The sequence below is a fragment of the Oratosquilla oratoria genome, chromosome 10 (assembly GCF_046742065.1).
Source record: "Oratosquilla oratoria isolate Oo_2021 chromosome 10, ASM4674206v1, whole genome shotgun sequence".
NCBI lineage: Eukaryota > Metazoa > Arthropoda > Malacostraca > Stomatopoda > Squillidae > Oratosquilla > Oratosquilla oratoria.
In genome coordinates this window covers 16,999,146-17,013,937 of record NC_134786.1, presented here as the reverse complement: position 1 = coordinate 17,013,937, position 14,792 = coordinate 16,999,146, and positions in this window count along the sequence as shown.

The window sequence follows — 14,792 nt, the reverse complement described above, 5'->3', positions numbered from 1 at the left end:
AGAGGAAGTGGATGCGATTGAAATGGATAATAGTGGAATGGATGAGAATCGCTATATGCCCTTTGACTTGTCTACCTCCCTCATAAGATGGAAAAATCCCCTGGATAGATAGAATACACTAGGAAAAACATGACTGACAGAAAGATTCTGAAAATACTTTGAGTTCGAGAAGATCAGAACGAAGAACAATCGGAGGAGGAGGATAACTGTTCCTTGGGTGACATGCCCCTCTCCCACCCACCTTCCCTTACTTTTCCAGCCTCTGGAGATGATCAGACTCTCATCCCCGACTTGAGAAATTGACAATTTGGCATTTGATGTGGATACAGAGCTGGATAGGGAAATCGAAGATCCCATCAAGGCTTGGCGTAGAACCCACACTCGGTTTTACAACTCTCTCTGCCTCGAACTCCTTCCTCTGCCTCTGTTCTTTCCCTCTGTAGATGTGGTGTTCCTCTTCCTCCTTCTCCTCCTCCTCCTTCTCCCCCTCCTCCTCCTCCCCCTCCTACTCTCCCTAGTCCTCCTCTTCCTCTTCTTCCTCCTCCTTTTCCTCCTCGCCTCTTCTTCCTTCTTTTCCTCCTCCTCCTCCTACTCCTATTCCTCCTCCTACTCCCCATCCTCTTCCTCCTCCTCCTCATCATCATCATCAAAACCTCTTTCTCCTCCTCTTCCTCCCCCTCCTCCTCCTCCTCCTCCTCATCCTCCTAATCCTCCTCCTCCTCCCTCATCATCATCATGATCCTCTTCCCCCTCCTTTTCCTCCTCCATCCCCTCCTCCTCCCACAATAATAGTTACTTGTAATGAGTCTTTGGACACATAACATCCATGTCCTGGATCACTATAACCAATCAACAGGGAACTGTACATATATAAATGTATATATATATATATATATATATATGAATGTATTTATATATGTATGTATGTATGTATGTATGTATGTACTCTATGTATGTATGTATTTGTATATGTATGTATACATGCATGTATGTATGCATTCATGTATGTAGGTACATATGCATGTATATACGTGTCTATATACCTATGCATGTATGTATGCATGTATACATGTATGTATATATGTATGTATATACGTACATATACATCTACTTATGTATGCATATATGCTTTTTCATGCTGTCTGAAACTTGTATCTGTTACTGTTTTCAGTATATTGTTTTTTTGCTTGTCCTTACTCTCAGATCTTGATGTGTGGGCTGAATGTTAGGTGGAAATTAAAGGTGAGGCTCAATCGAATGGGGAAGGATGGCCATTTCATCTGAATGTTGGGTGTTTAACTGAGTCAAGGCACTTGGTGATACGCAAATGTCTCTGAAGAATCATGACGTTGAGTCGACATTCTCTTTCCTCTCAGTCTTAGATATGTCTTGTCGAAGAAGTCTTGGGTGAATTTTGGGCGGGCTTCTGTAGTTGCCACAGTCACGGGGTGTAATTGATACGGTCGTAGGCATAGGTGAGAGTCTTGAAATGTGTTCTTAGGTCATTTATAAATTGTATAGAGTTGGTCTTGGTATTGTTCCTCCGTGTTCTCTCCTTTACAATCATTTCATTCCCGATGTTTAGTCGTTCTGTGGCAATGGTGGAATAATCGGAAGCGTACTGATCTCGCATTCACTTAGTTGCGGGTTCGAATCCCGCGCTCCATTCCGATTCCCAGTAGTGACTGTAACTTGCCCCAACAGTCCGAGCGCATAGGGGTAAAGGTGACGGCTTCGGCCGCAGCTACTTAGCACCGCCTGGTGTATGTGCCTCACTTATGACACCGTACTTAACCTACCAGGAGTATTGATCACTAATTTTTTGTCATTATTGTATACATCAGTTTCTGTGATATTTTGCAGTATATGTCTGGGGACTATCTAAAGCCATATACAATATATGTCTATTGGAGCGTTTCCCAACCTTTTCTAACCATAGCATCCCCTGTTCTCATGTCTGAGCAGTTCAACACCCCTATCTTGTTATTAGGAGGATAAAAGAAAGTGAAGTGTACTGCTTGAAGATTTATTTTCTTGATTCCTCAGAACTGAAACAAATTGACAGTATTGTTTGTAGAAGAAGTAAGAACACCCTAGAAAAATAAAATAGCATGGAAAAAGTCAAATATGCACAACTGGGTAATCAATGATATATATATCAATGTGATTTTTGTGTGCATCACTACTCAGCACCCTCTATAATTGATTTCAGAACCCCCAGCTTGGTAGACGCTGATCTAAAGCATTATACAGTATATGGCTATTGCTACCATGATAGTTTTTTTATGCTAAGATTTTCTTTGCTGAAGCTATCATGTTCTTGTTGGATGAAGTTTGTGTGCAATGTGGAACTCATGAGCAGGTTAGCCTGAGTTCGATTCCCGGAATCCACTACGTGCTTCTTGTATTTGTTACAGAGAGACTTGGCCAGGCGGGGAGGCGACCTAAATATCGGCCTAAATAAAAAAAAAAAAAAAAAAAAAAAAACGGCTTCTCGCAACTGACATGTGTTGCCCTACCATGGGTTTTTCACTTCCCACTTTGTGTGAGTAGGATGGTGAGTTTCATTTCGAGAGGTGGGTACTTGAGCTTTGATTCTAAGATCTGTCTTTTCATCGGTTTGAATACGGTTGAGAGAAGGAGAATTGGAAAATAGGATTTCTGGCGTTTATTTGATTTCAGGACGGTCATTATAGGATACTATTGAACGCTCATAAATGTTTGAAGATGTTTGTGTGTGTGTGTATGTATATGAGTGTGTGTGTGTGTGTGTGTGTGTGTGTGTGTGTGTGTGTGTGTGTGTGTGTGTGTGTGTGTGTGTGTGTGTGTATGTATATAATCTTATTCATCCACATTAATTTTTTTTTCACTTTAATTCCATGTCATCACGATTGAGACTGACATGGAGCTCGACGGAGACATATGCGGAAACTGATACGTAGTGAAGCCAAGGACTCGAACTCAGCTCAGATGTAATAAGTGAACAGTGACTTAAACCACTGCGCTATCAAGATTTGTGTGTGTGTGTGTGTGTGTGTGTGTGTGTGTGTGTGTGTGTGTGTGTGTGTGTGTGTGTGTGTGTGTGTGTGTGTGTGTGTGTGTGTGTGCGTTTGTATATGTGTAAACTTTCGCATGCTCTCCTGTTCCCACTTCATTATTGGTCTTATGTGTTATGGGATGCTATTGAACGCTCATAAGTGTTTGAAGATGTTTGTGTGTGTGTATATATATGTGTGTGTGTATGTGCGTGTGTGCGTTTGTATGTGTGTAAACTCTCTTATTCCTACTTCATTATTGGTCGCAAATGGTCCCATCACCATCAGGATATTGATTCGTTTCGTCAGACACTCCCGTTCTTTACCAAAGACTTGGAGAATGCATAGCGACCCGTTCTTGGCAGTCCAAATTAGGTGCTCGAGTGGATCAAAGGCTTTAACAAGGGTGATACAAACAAGGTCAACATATTAAAACAACAGGGCAGGACTCGCAGTAATGGGTTTAAACTGGACAAATTTAAACTTAAGAAGGAAATAGGCAAGAATTGGTGTACTGATAGGGTGGTCAACGAATGGAATAGACTTAGTAACCATGTAGTGAGCGCTGAAACTATCAGTTGTTTTAAGAAACGGTTAGACAACTTTATGGATGGGGATGACAGGTGGTGATAGATACGGAGCTGCCTAGTGTAGGCCTTATGGTCTCTTACAGTCTCCTTCATTCTTATGTTCTTATGTTCTTATGAGAAACCGGCCCATATTAGGGGAAAGAATAACATAGTAAACATGTAAACGACCATGACTGTGAAATTCGTCATTTGAGTTTGAGTATTATAAGCATTCATGACTTTGTTCCCACGCTTACTTATCAATTTTCGAACCCCCCTTTTTTTCTTAGGGGGGGGGATGAAGAAGGCTTTCGAGTCCTGAGTGCGTGTTGCGGACAAATGAACCTGATACAGTAGAGGTGACTCTTATGCTTGCTGAAGTGACATGTGGCAACTCCGTGTTTTTTTTCCGCGTGTTTCTGAGTAACAGTGTTTTTCGTTCTATTTTCCGTTTTGTCCCTTCTGACTCGCAATTAACCTCTGCGACCCCATTGAAACCGTTATCAGAAAAAAAAAACACGTATAGTCTACTCTTTACCTCATTCTAAAATATCTATGAATTACGGCTAACTCAATGCAGTGATGTGAAGAGGATGATAAAGCGATCTATCGCTCTGCAGTAAAATTGGTATCTATCTATATCAAAATCTTTTCCCCCTTATAACAGGGGTAGCTAAGTCAAAGGCACGTACCTGCTCCTACCCATTTCCTCTCATCTTAGCTCCTCATGGATGACGGGTTATCACTGTGTTCCGCCCACTGCTCTGTATCAGAAGCAATGCAGCAAGACACAGCTTATCCACAGCAAGGCCGCTTCACTTAATCGGCGACCCCTATCTTCGTCCCCTCATGCAGAAAAAGAGAAGACGGGGAGAAATACCTTCGGGCTGCGTCAAAATACCTTTCACACGTAAGCACCCCACTACCCCCCACCCCCGCCCCTCCATTCTTTGCATAACAGTATGATTTATACACAGCTACTCCCCACCCACTCACCCCTGCCTCCTGCTTTCTCTCTTCCATGCTCAACAGACATTCTCCTCTTTCTCAACGCCCCCCTTTACCCCATCTATCCATCTCATCCTCGGTCGTCCCCTTAAGTTCACTCCTTCCACCTTTGTCTTCCACACCTCTTTTAACGCCCCCTTCACCCCATCTATCCATCTCATCCTCGGTCGTCCCCTTAAGTTCACTCCCTCCACCTTTGTCTTCCACACCTCTTTCTCACTGCCCCCTTCACCCCATCTATCCATCTCATCCTCGGTCGTCCCCTTAAGTTCACATTCCCCACACCTTTGTCTTCCTCACCTCTTTTACTAATATTTCTTCCCTATTCTTTCCATGTGTACAAACCATCCCAATACTCTTTCATCAACCCTATCTGCAATCCACTTTTCCACTCCCGCTCTCCTACTCACCTCCTCGTTTCTCACTCTATCCAACCTTGTAACCCCTGCCATAATTCTAAGACATTTCATCTCAAACACATTAAAACTTTTCCTCTCTGCCTCTCTTAAATTCCAATTCTCTGCCCCATACAGTGCCGTCGGCACAATCACCCCGTCATACAATCTCCACTTTGTGTCCATTCCCAGATGCCTATTTCTCTTGACACTTTTTAATCTCCGAAAACATTTATTTGCTTCTCTCAATCTACAATTTACCTCCACCTCCACTCCTCCCTTTCCTGCCACATACAACCTCAAATACCCTAACTATCCACTTTCTCCAGCCTCTCCCTTTCCATCTCACTGTCATCCTCTGCCCTTGTACATCTCATCGCCTTACTTTTACCCATATTATTCTTCAACTTTCCCCCATCGTATACCTTCCCAAACCTCGTCATTAACTCCCTCAATCCCCCTTTGACCTTGCCAGAAGCGTAGTGTCATCAGCAAACAACAACTGGCTTACCTCCAGCTTTTCTCCATTTTCTTTAACCATCTCCAGTCCCCTGCCTATCACCCTCGCCTTTACCTCCCACACCACCCCATCCATGTACACATTGAACAACCATGGCGCCATGACACATCCTTGACACAGTCCCACTTTTACCTTAAACCACTCACTTTTTCTTTTTCCAATTCTAACATAGGTTCTACTACTCTCGTAAAAACTCTTGACTGGCCTTCACAGCTTTACCCTAATCCCATATATATGCAAAAGCTCCCACAATGCCTTCCTGTCCATCCTGTCATAATCCTTTTCCAAATCCATGAAGACTAAAAAAAAAACATCCTTATCTTTCTCTAAATCTTTCTCACATATCTGCCGTTTGTGGTAAATTGGTATAACCCATTTAAACATTTCTGTAGTCCACCAATATCACATTTGCTTCATGTGTCCTCAACCCCATCAAGAAATACAACGTGATCTCCCCAGGGGGAGGGGGCAATACTATGAAAAGCCATTGTTCATTTATTCAAGTATGAATATAGTAGCATTAATGGGATCAGTCTGTTAAGTGTAGTTGGTAAGGCATATGTGAGGGTGTTGAGATGAATAGGAGGGGAATGAGTGTAATAACCGGGGAAGATCAGTGTGGGGTTTAGGAAAAAAAAAAAGGTGTACTGATAGAATCTTCGTACTGAGAAAATCTGGACAAAATGCAAGGATGTCTTCTGAGAAGACGTATGACAGGAAGACACTAAAGGATGTGTTGTGGACATATATGAAATAAAAGGAAGACTATATAGTTCAGTCAATTTTTTAACTTAAGTAGAAGGGGTGTTGCGATTCTTAGGACATATAATGAGGAGGGAAGGGTTGGAAGAGGTGGTGATGACGGGAATGGTGGAGGGAAGGAGAGCAAGAGGAAAGCAGAGGGAGAAGTATATGGACGGGCTGATGAGGGCGACGGGAAAACAACTCAAACCAGCACAGATGTTACAAGTAACTAGGGACCGTGAACGGTGGCACTCCGTGGTTGCCGAAGTCCAAGAGGATATGGCACGACGGTAAGGTAAGGTAAGAAGGGGTGTGCTGATAGAATCTTCGTATTGAGACAGATATACGAGAAAATTTGGGCAAAAGGCAAGAATGTCTTCTGGGCTTTTATGGGTTTGGAGAAAACGTATGACAGGAAGTCACTAAAGGATGTGTTGTGGACATATGAAATAAGAGGAAGACTATATATTACAGTCAGACTTTTTTTTACGTAAGTAGAAGAGCTTGTGTTAGGGTAGGAAATGAAGAGAGTAAGTCGTTTGAGATGGAAATGGGGATATTAGGATTGTGGGATGGATTAAGGCTGAGTTGTACATACTTTGACCCGGCTATCCCTTTATAGGGGGTAAAGGGTTTTCTGGTATGTGTATGATATAGATATACTGTGGGGAGGTGTCTCGTTCTTACTCCCAATAGGTTTTAAAATCTATGCATATATTGTATATCATTATGTCCACACTCCAACAGAAATGTATCATACTAGTGAGACCACGTAGAGTAGTTGACTTCAACCTTAACCAAAAACGTTATCACTTTGGGTTATTTTCCTCCGACTGTTGGGACAGATTTGCAGCTCGTAGCTTTTGGGAAGGAATTTGATAAGCTGGAGGAAAATAATTTCCCTCTAGCATATCAAATAAGATTATATATAAATTATTGAAAAAAAAAAATGACATATTGATTTTACGGCGGAAAAAGTGCTGGAGGTGGCGGTACCGCCGATTAATTGTAGGTTGAAGGAAAAATAACCCATTGTGATAACGCCTTTGCACTACCACTTCTGTTGGATCTGCCTGTTAGTGCGGGATTCTACGCTTTTTATACAACACATTGGCCTGAGCCGTTTGCAATGGAGCCGCAATGAAAAATCATAGTCCAAAGGCACATCGATCTCCCAGGAGCTCGACATCGAGGACAAAGGAGTCCTGCTCCATTCAGACTCATAACCAATCATAAACAGAAAAGAGTACCGGTTGAGGGAGGGAAGGGATGGGAGTGGGGGAGGAACGATGAGTAGACGGGTAAGCGATGGGACATGGCAGACTGAAGGGAAAGGAAGGGAATGAAAGGGGAAGGCAAGGGGAGAGGAGATGTTCTGGGGAAGGTTTGGGAGTGAAGAGGAGAGGAAGGGGAGGAGAACGAGAGTAGGGGCATATTTGAGTAAAAGTGGGATTTTTTGTTCTTTTAGTGGTTTGCGTGGGTGTTACCCGCCCGGAGGTAGTTCGGAACAGGTCATATAAGAACCCAGGAGACGGTGTCCACGCTACAGCCACATCAGTGACGACACCCGGAAGATGCTGGCGCATCACGGTGACGTCACCAAGTCACCTTAGTTCTGAGGTGAACAGGGCCTTTACTCAGAGTAGATGCCCTTCCTATCCTCTGAGCCGCGGCCAGAATTCGAACAGACGCCGAAATCCCCACACTGTTACCTAACGCGCGCGGTACCATCGAGCCACGGCGGGCCCTATGGGTGGGTTGATTGAAAGAAATTGACAGTAGAAAGAAGTGAAAATGGGAGCAAATGGACGAGAAGGGGAGGTGAAAACGAGGTGATGCAGGGAGGGGGAGGAAGAAAGAGGACAAAACTGGCTTTAGGAGACGAGTGAGAAGAAAAAAAAAGAGCGAAAAGGAGGAGGTAAAAATCGCTAAGGTGTGAAAGAGTAATTAGAGAAGTGAAAAAGAGGATGACGAGAATGGGAATTGAGGAGGAAATTACAAAAGGAGAGGAGAAGGTTTCTGTCGATATCCATAGCAAAGCTGGATAAAAATTAATAAAGGGAAGATTAGATAGAGTAGAATTAAGTAGATGAATAAGTAGAAAAATACATAAACATGTAAATCAACAAGTAAACCGATTGATAGGGCATTATGCTGTATGATGTTGTTTGGGTGTTTCCGGTGGGTTGCATTGATAAAGTATGATGTCAAAGAGAGGAGACCCTTTGGTCTGTTGCGAGGCCGGATGCTGAAAGAAAATGAGATAACTCCATATTAAGCCAATAAAGCAAGAAAACTAAATAACCAATTGGCATATCACGGTGTTTTTCCAAATGAGTCCTAAAACTTCAGTCTATAGCACACTTCATCGCTACTACAAGGAATTCTCTCACTGATTATAATTATTGAATCTAATATTCTGATTATTTGAGCCCAGTATGTGTCGTTACGTTAGTATTTTGAATAAAAAATTACAATTCTAATACTACCACTTTCCTTTAAAGTCTTGAAGTATCACACCCCCTCCCCAATCACGATTTTGAGAGAAAACAGTTTAAATGTTTTAAGCTTTCATTGTATGATTTGTTCCTCATCTTTGGTATCAGTCTTCTATCTCGATTCTGCATCCTCTCCAGTCTGTCAGTTTCTCGGGGGGACCCATAGGGGAAATAGCAACTTTCACATGTAGGTGAACTAATGATTTATGTAACTGATTGATGATAGTTTGAAATTTTAAGTCAAAATATCATGTTATCAGTCCTGAAATTTTATTTTCTTTCTCTGAGATAAAAACACAACACTCTTAGTACATTAATCTGTACTACATTATCTCGCCTCTGTTGTAAGTTTCGATTTACAAAAATGAGAATCACTCAGTATTAAAGAGGTGTGTGTGAGTGTGTGTATCTGTGTGTATGCTTCTGTGTGGTCCACCACGGCCTTGTATCACGTGTTGGACTCGTGATCGACCACCATTACCCTCCCGGATGAGGGCTCAGAGCTCAAATATGGTCAGAGCTATGGAAATTGTCACGATTTTACACACACACACACACACACACACACACACACACACACACATACACACACACACACACACACACAAACACACACACACACACGCACGTACACACACACACACACACACTTCCAACTCCTTGCCCACCAGAGTTGGGGTGCCGGTTCGCAGTGCTGTGATGCTGAAACGTTTTTAGGCCTATGAAGGACTCGAACTAGGATCGCTGAATTAGCGGTCGAGAGTAGTACCACTGCATCGTTGAGCAGTGTGTGTGTGTGTGTGTGTGTGTGTGTGTGTGTGTGTGTGTGTGTGTGTGTGTGTGTGTGTGTGTGTGTGTGTGTGTGTGTGTGTGTGTGTGTGTGTGTGTGTGTGTGTGTGTGTGTGTGTGTGTGTGTGTGTGTGTATTCTATTTGCTACATTTATTCATTCAAACTAGAATATTTGTTATTGCGTGAAACTCTTACATCATTGTAGGTGTTGTGCATCCGTCTCTCTTATTTTTCTCTGTGAATCTTGAACGCGAAATTTAAAAGGAAGAGAAATTACCCAAGTAATGAGATCATGTGGAGGCAAAATGGTGTGAGGAATTGAGTAAAAAAAAAAAAAAAAAATTGTAAGCACGAAAAGACACCTCCTCTCTTTGATGCCAAACGATGATAAAAGAGAAGAGGGGAGGAGGAGGAGGAGGAGGAGTAGGAGGAGGAGGAAGAGGAGGTAGAACATAAGAAGAAGGAGAAGGGGAAAGAAGAGAAGAAGGAAGAAGAGGAGGAAGAGAAAGAGGAGAAAGAGGAGGAGGAGGAGGAGAAAGAAGGAGGAGGAGGAGAAAGAGGAGGAGGAGGAGGCGACAGAAGAGGAAGAGGAAGAGGAGGAGAAGGCGGGAGAAGAGGAGGAGAAAGAAGAGGAAAAAGAGGAGGAAGAGGAGGGAAAGAAGAAGAGAATAAGAAAAAGGAGGAGGAGTGGGGAGAAGAATATGAGGAGGGGGATGAAGAGGAGGAGGAGAAGGAAGAGAAGGAGGAGGAAGAGGAGGAGAAGGTGGGAGAGGACGAAGGGAAAGAAGAGGAGAAAGGGGAGGAAAAGGAAGAGGAGAATGAGGAAGAGGAGAAGAGTAGGAGGAGTGGGGAGAGGAGTAGGAAAAGGAGGAGGAGGAGAAGAAGGATGGAGAAGATAAAGAGGAAGAAGAGGAGAAAGAGGAGGAAAAGGAAGGGAAAGAAGACGAGGAGAATGAGTAAGAGGAGGAGGAGTAGGGCGAGAAGTAAAAGGAAGAGGAGGAAGAGAAGGAGGAGGAGGGAGAGAAGGAGCAGGAGGAGGAAGAGGAGGAAGAGAAGAAGCTGGGGGAAGAGGAGGAGGAGAAGGAGAGAGAAGTTGAGGTGAAAGAAGACGGAGGAAGAGGAGGGGAAAGAAGAAGAAAGAAGAGGAGAATGTGGAAGAGGGGTAGAAGGAGGAGGAGAAAGAGGAGCAGGAGGAAGAGGAGCAGGAGGAGGAGGAGAAGGAGGGAGAAGACAAGTGGAAAGAGGAGGAAGAGGAGGAAAAGGTAGGAAAAGAAGACAAGGAGAATGAGGAAGAGGAGGAAGAGGAAGAAGAGGAAGATAAGGAGGGAGAAGACAAAGGGAAAGAAGAGAATAAGGAAGAGGAGGAGGAGGAAGAAGAGGAAGAGAAGGAGAAGAGAGGACAAAGGGAAAGAAGAGAATGAGGAAGAGGAGGAGGAGGAGGAGAAGGAAGAGGATGGGGAGGAAGAGGAGAAGAATGGCTATTCCCGAGCGTTCACGGAAGAAAACAAGAGAGAGAGAGAGAGAGAGAGAGAGAGAGAGAGAGAGAGAGAGAGAGAGAGAGAGAGAGAGAGAGAGAGAGAGAGAGAGAGAGAGAGAGAGAGAGAGAGAGAGAGAGAGAGAGAGAGAGAGAGAGAGAGAGAGAGAGAGAGAGAGAGAGAGAGAGAGAGAGAGAGAGAGAGGGAAAGAGAGAGAGAGAGAGAGATAAAAGCAAATGTCAACCGTGGAAACGAGAACGACAACTGATACCAGTTCGCTGTCGATGTCCTCCCGCCTGCCCGAGGTGGTTCTGCCTCCCGTCGACCTTGACACTGATGAGGGAGAAGCAAGTAAAGTTCGGAGGCGATGTGATGGCGACCGCGACAGGATAGACACTCCGAGCGAGGAGGAGGAGGAAGAAGAGGAGGAGGAGTAAGAGGAAGATAAGAGAGAGGAGGAAGAAGAAGGGGAGGAGTAAGAGGAAGAGGGGATAGAGGAAGAAGAAGAAGAAGAAGAGGAGGAGGAGGAGGAGGAGAGGGGGTTACAAGGAGTTACATAGACAAACGAACAGCAACAGACCTATTGGTCCTTACATAGATGTTTCGGGAGGAGGAAGAGGAGGAGGAAGAGGAAGAGGAGGAGGAGGAAGAGGAGAGGAGGAGGGAACACGAGCCGTCTTCCACGCCTTCCATTCTCACCCCCCCCCACCTCTCCTTGGGGAAGTCCCACTTCAAGGAAAAGTAACGAGGACTCTGAGACACGTCCGCCGACAAATTGCAATAATTGCTCCGGGGCAGGAAAAGTAGAGGAACTGAATCTTCATCATCGCGGTTCACAGAGTCCCTCGTCCATTAACCTTCTTTACTTCGAAGTCTACGAGTCCTCTTCCAGGCAGACACCCGAGTCATCTGATATTGCCAGGCTGTGGCTCGTAGGACATAAAGGCTCTCCAACTCCAAGATGGCGACATGAATAACGATGTTACTCCCATTAAGGATAAGTAGGACATCGCATACTCCAGGAGGTGCCAACTCGAAGAGTGCTGACCCAAGGGCTCGAGGACCAACGCCCAATAAACTGAAGGTCAACCTCGACTTCGGGCCAGATATTCCGTCCCTTCGGCAATGTCAACTCTGTCAAGGACGACGCAGTCCTCAGGGGTGTGATGGAATGCGCCGAGAGGGGCGTGAGCGACAGGACGAACATCAAGCCGCGAAGGTCGGTGTTGTCGACCTCGGGAGGGAGGGAGCGAGAAAGACTTAGATAGATAGATAGATAGATAGATAGATAGATAGACAGATAGATAGATAGGTAGATATATAGATAGGTATATAGATAGGTAGATAGATGGGTAGATATATAGGTAGATGAATAGATAGATAGATAGAAAGAGAATTAGAGGGTGGGGGAGAAAGCGTACGCGCGCGTGTGTGTGTGTGTGTTTGTGTGTGTGTGTGTGTGTGTGTGTGTGTGTGTGTGTGTGTGTATGTATGTCTGTGTGTGTGCGTGTGTATTTAGCTAATTGTATTATACAAAAAATTATCAACGCCCGTTGGGGCCCTTCTCTACTCTCCATTTTATCACACCTAGCTTCAAATGAGTGAGTGTATGCGTGCATGTGTGTGTGTGTGTGTGTGTGTGTGTGTGTGTGTGTGTGTGTGTGTGTGTGTGTGTGTGTGTGTGTGTGTGTGTGTGTGTGTGTGTGTGTGTGTGTGTGCGCACGCACGCGCGCTCTCGAACTTGTCTCCATGCAGTGGAAGGCCGGAGGTAGGAAGGACCTGGAGCAGCAGCACCAGTTTGAGGAACAGACAGAGGGGACAGGGACACCGACGGGTCTCCTGTAATGAGATTTCCTATCACAGGCGGGTCTGGTGGAGCCTCGGCAGGCGCAGAGGGACTCGGGAGGTGAGAGAGAAAGGGAAGGCATATGAAGAGCGAACTCGAAAACTGAAAGGTAATGACAAACATGAACTGGGCACGAGACTGACAGAAATAGAAATGGAGGCGATATGCGGGAGAGCTTTTGTGTGTGTGTGTGTGTGTGTGTGTGTGTGTGTGTGTGTGTGTGTGTGTGTGTGTGTGTGTGTGTGTGTGTGTGTGTGTGTGTGTGTGTGTGTGTGTTTGTATGTGTGTGTGTGTGTGTGTATGATTCTACACGATCATTTGCTGGAATTATGATCGACAGCTACTAGCTTTCTGGATGAGAGCTCAGAGGTTATATATGGCTCGATCTATGGGTAATGTTATGACCTTACTCATACACACACACACACAAACGGACACACACACACACACACACACACACACACACACACACACACACATGAACACACACACACATGAACACACACACACACACACACACACACACACACACACACACACACACACACATACATACTCATACACACACACACAGAGTAACATTCAGCTCATTGCCCAACAGAACATGGTGCCGGTTTGCAGTGCTGTTATGGTTTTCAGCTCTGGGCGGGGACCGAACTCAAGACCGATGTAAAATACTTTCCTGTTATATGTTTGTTTAAGCACTATGAGGGTTTGGATTGGCGGACGCATACGCCTCAGTCTTCAATGAAAGGTTTCAATGGTCACAATTATATAGATAGTAACGTCCAACTCTATCGATCCTTGACACTCAGTAGTGCATCAGTCCACGCTTGTCAAGCACTTAGTCAAGAGTTCTTAGGCAATGATGGTCCTCTTCAGACATCAGAATGTCCTGAATGAGCGTGGAAAGGGTTGTGTTGAGTTTCGTAACGTGGGTAAACAAACCTCAGGTTGAGACATGACTTTGAGTTCCTCTTCAAACCAAGATCCTCATGTCAGTTTCCTCTATTCCATATAGCTTGACCACTATCATCGAGTCATCTCTTTCTTTCTTTTCTTTTTGATGATATTACATCCATTTTCTTTTATTTCTTTTCGTACGTTTTATCTCAAAGGGTAGGAATTGGTTTGGTCACGGTTTTCAGTATTCCTTCGACTTTACAAAGGATTTCAAAGGATTACAAAGGAAGAGCATGTCGACAGGGGACCTTTTGGTCTATAACTAGGTCGGATGCTGGAAAAATAATAATATATAAGTAGAAAAAATAGATAAACGGATAATGATGAATAATAAAAAGCAAACACAAATAACAACAATGTATGATAAATAATAAAATAATAGACAATAAAAATAATCAGATAAATAATTATAGATAAATAAAAAAAATAGTAAGCATTATAGCATATTGCTTAGGTGTTTATCTGAATGAATCATAAAACTTCGAACTGTATTACATTGCACTGCCTCTGCAAAAAGTTTATTTCATTCATTTACTACACGGTTGGCGAATTTGTTTCTATCCACTTCCAAATTAAAGCTACTTCCAGACAGTTTGAGACCATTATTTTTTGTCTGATTTGAATCCAGTGTAAACATTTCGTCACTTTTGATGTTGTCAACTCCCTTTAGACTTTTAACCCATTCAACTCCGATGACAAGATGTCTTGTCATTTGGTCAAATAAAACAAAAAATCATAATAAAACAACAAAATGTTTGATGATCAAACAGCACCAGAAAAATATGACGTCGTCAGTCCTCCTCGAGGAGGACTGACGACGTCATATTTTTCTGGTGCTGTTTGATCATCAAACATTTTGTTTTTATTATGATTTTTTGTTTTATTTGACCAAATGACAAGACATCTTGTCATCGGAGTTGAATGGGTTAAGGACCTGTATCAAATCACC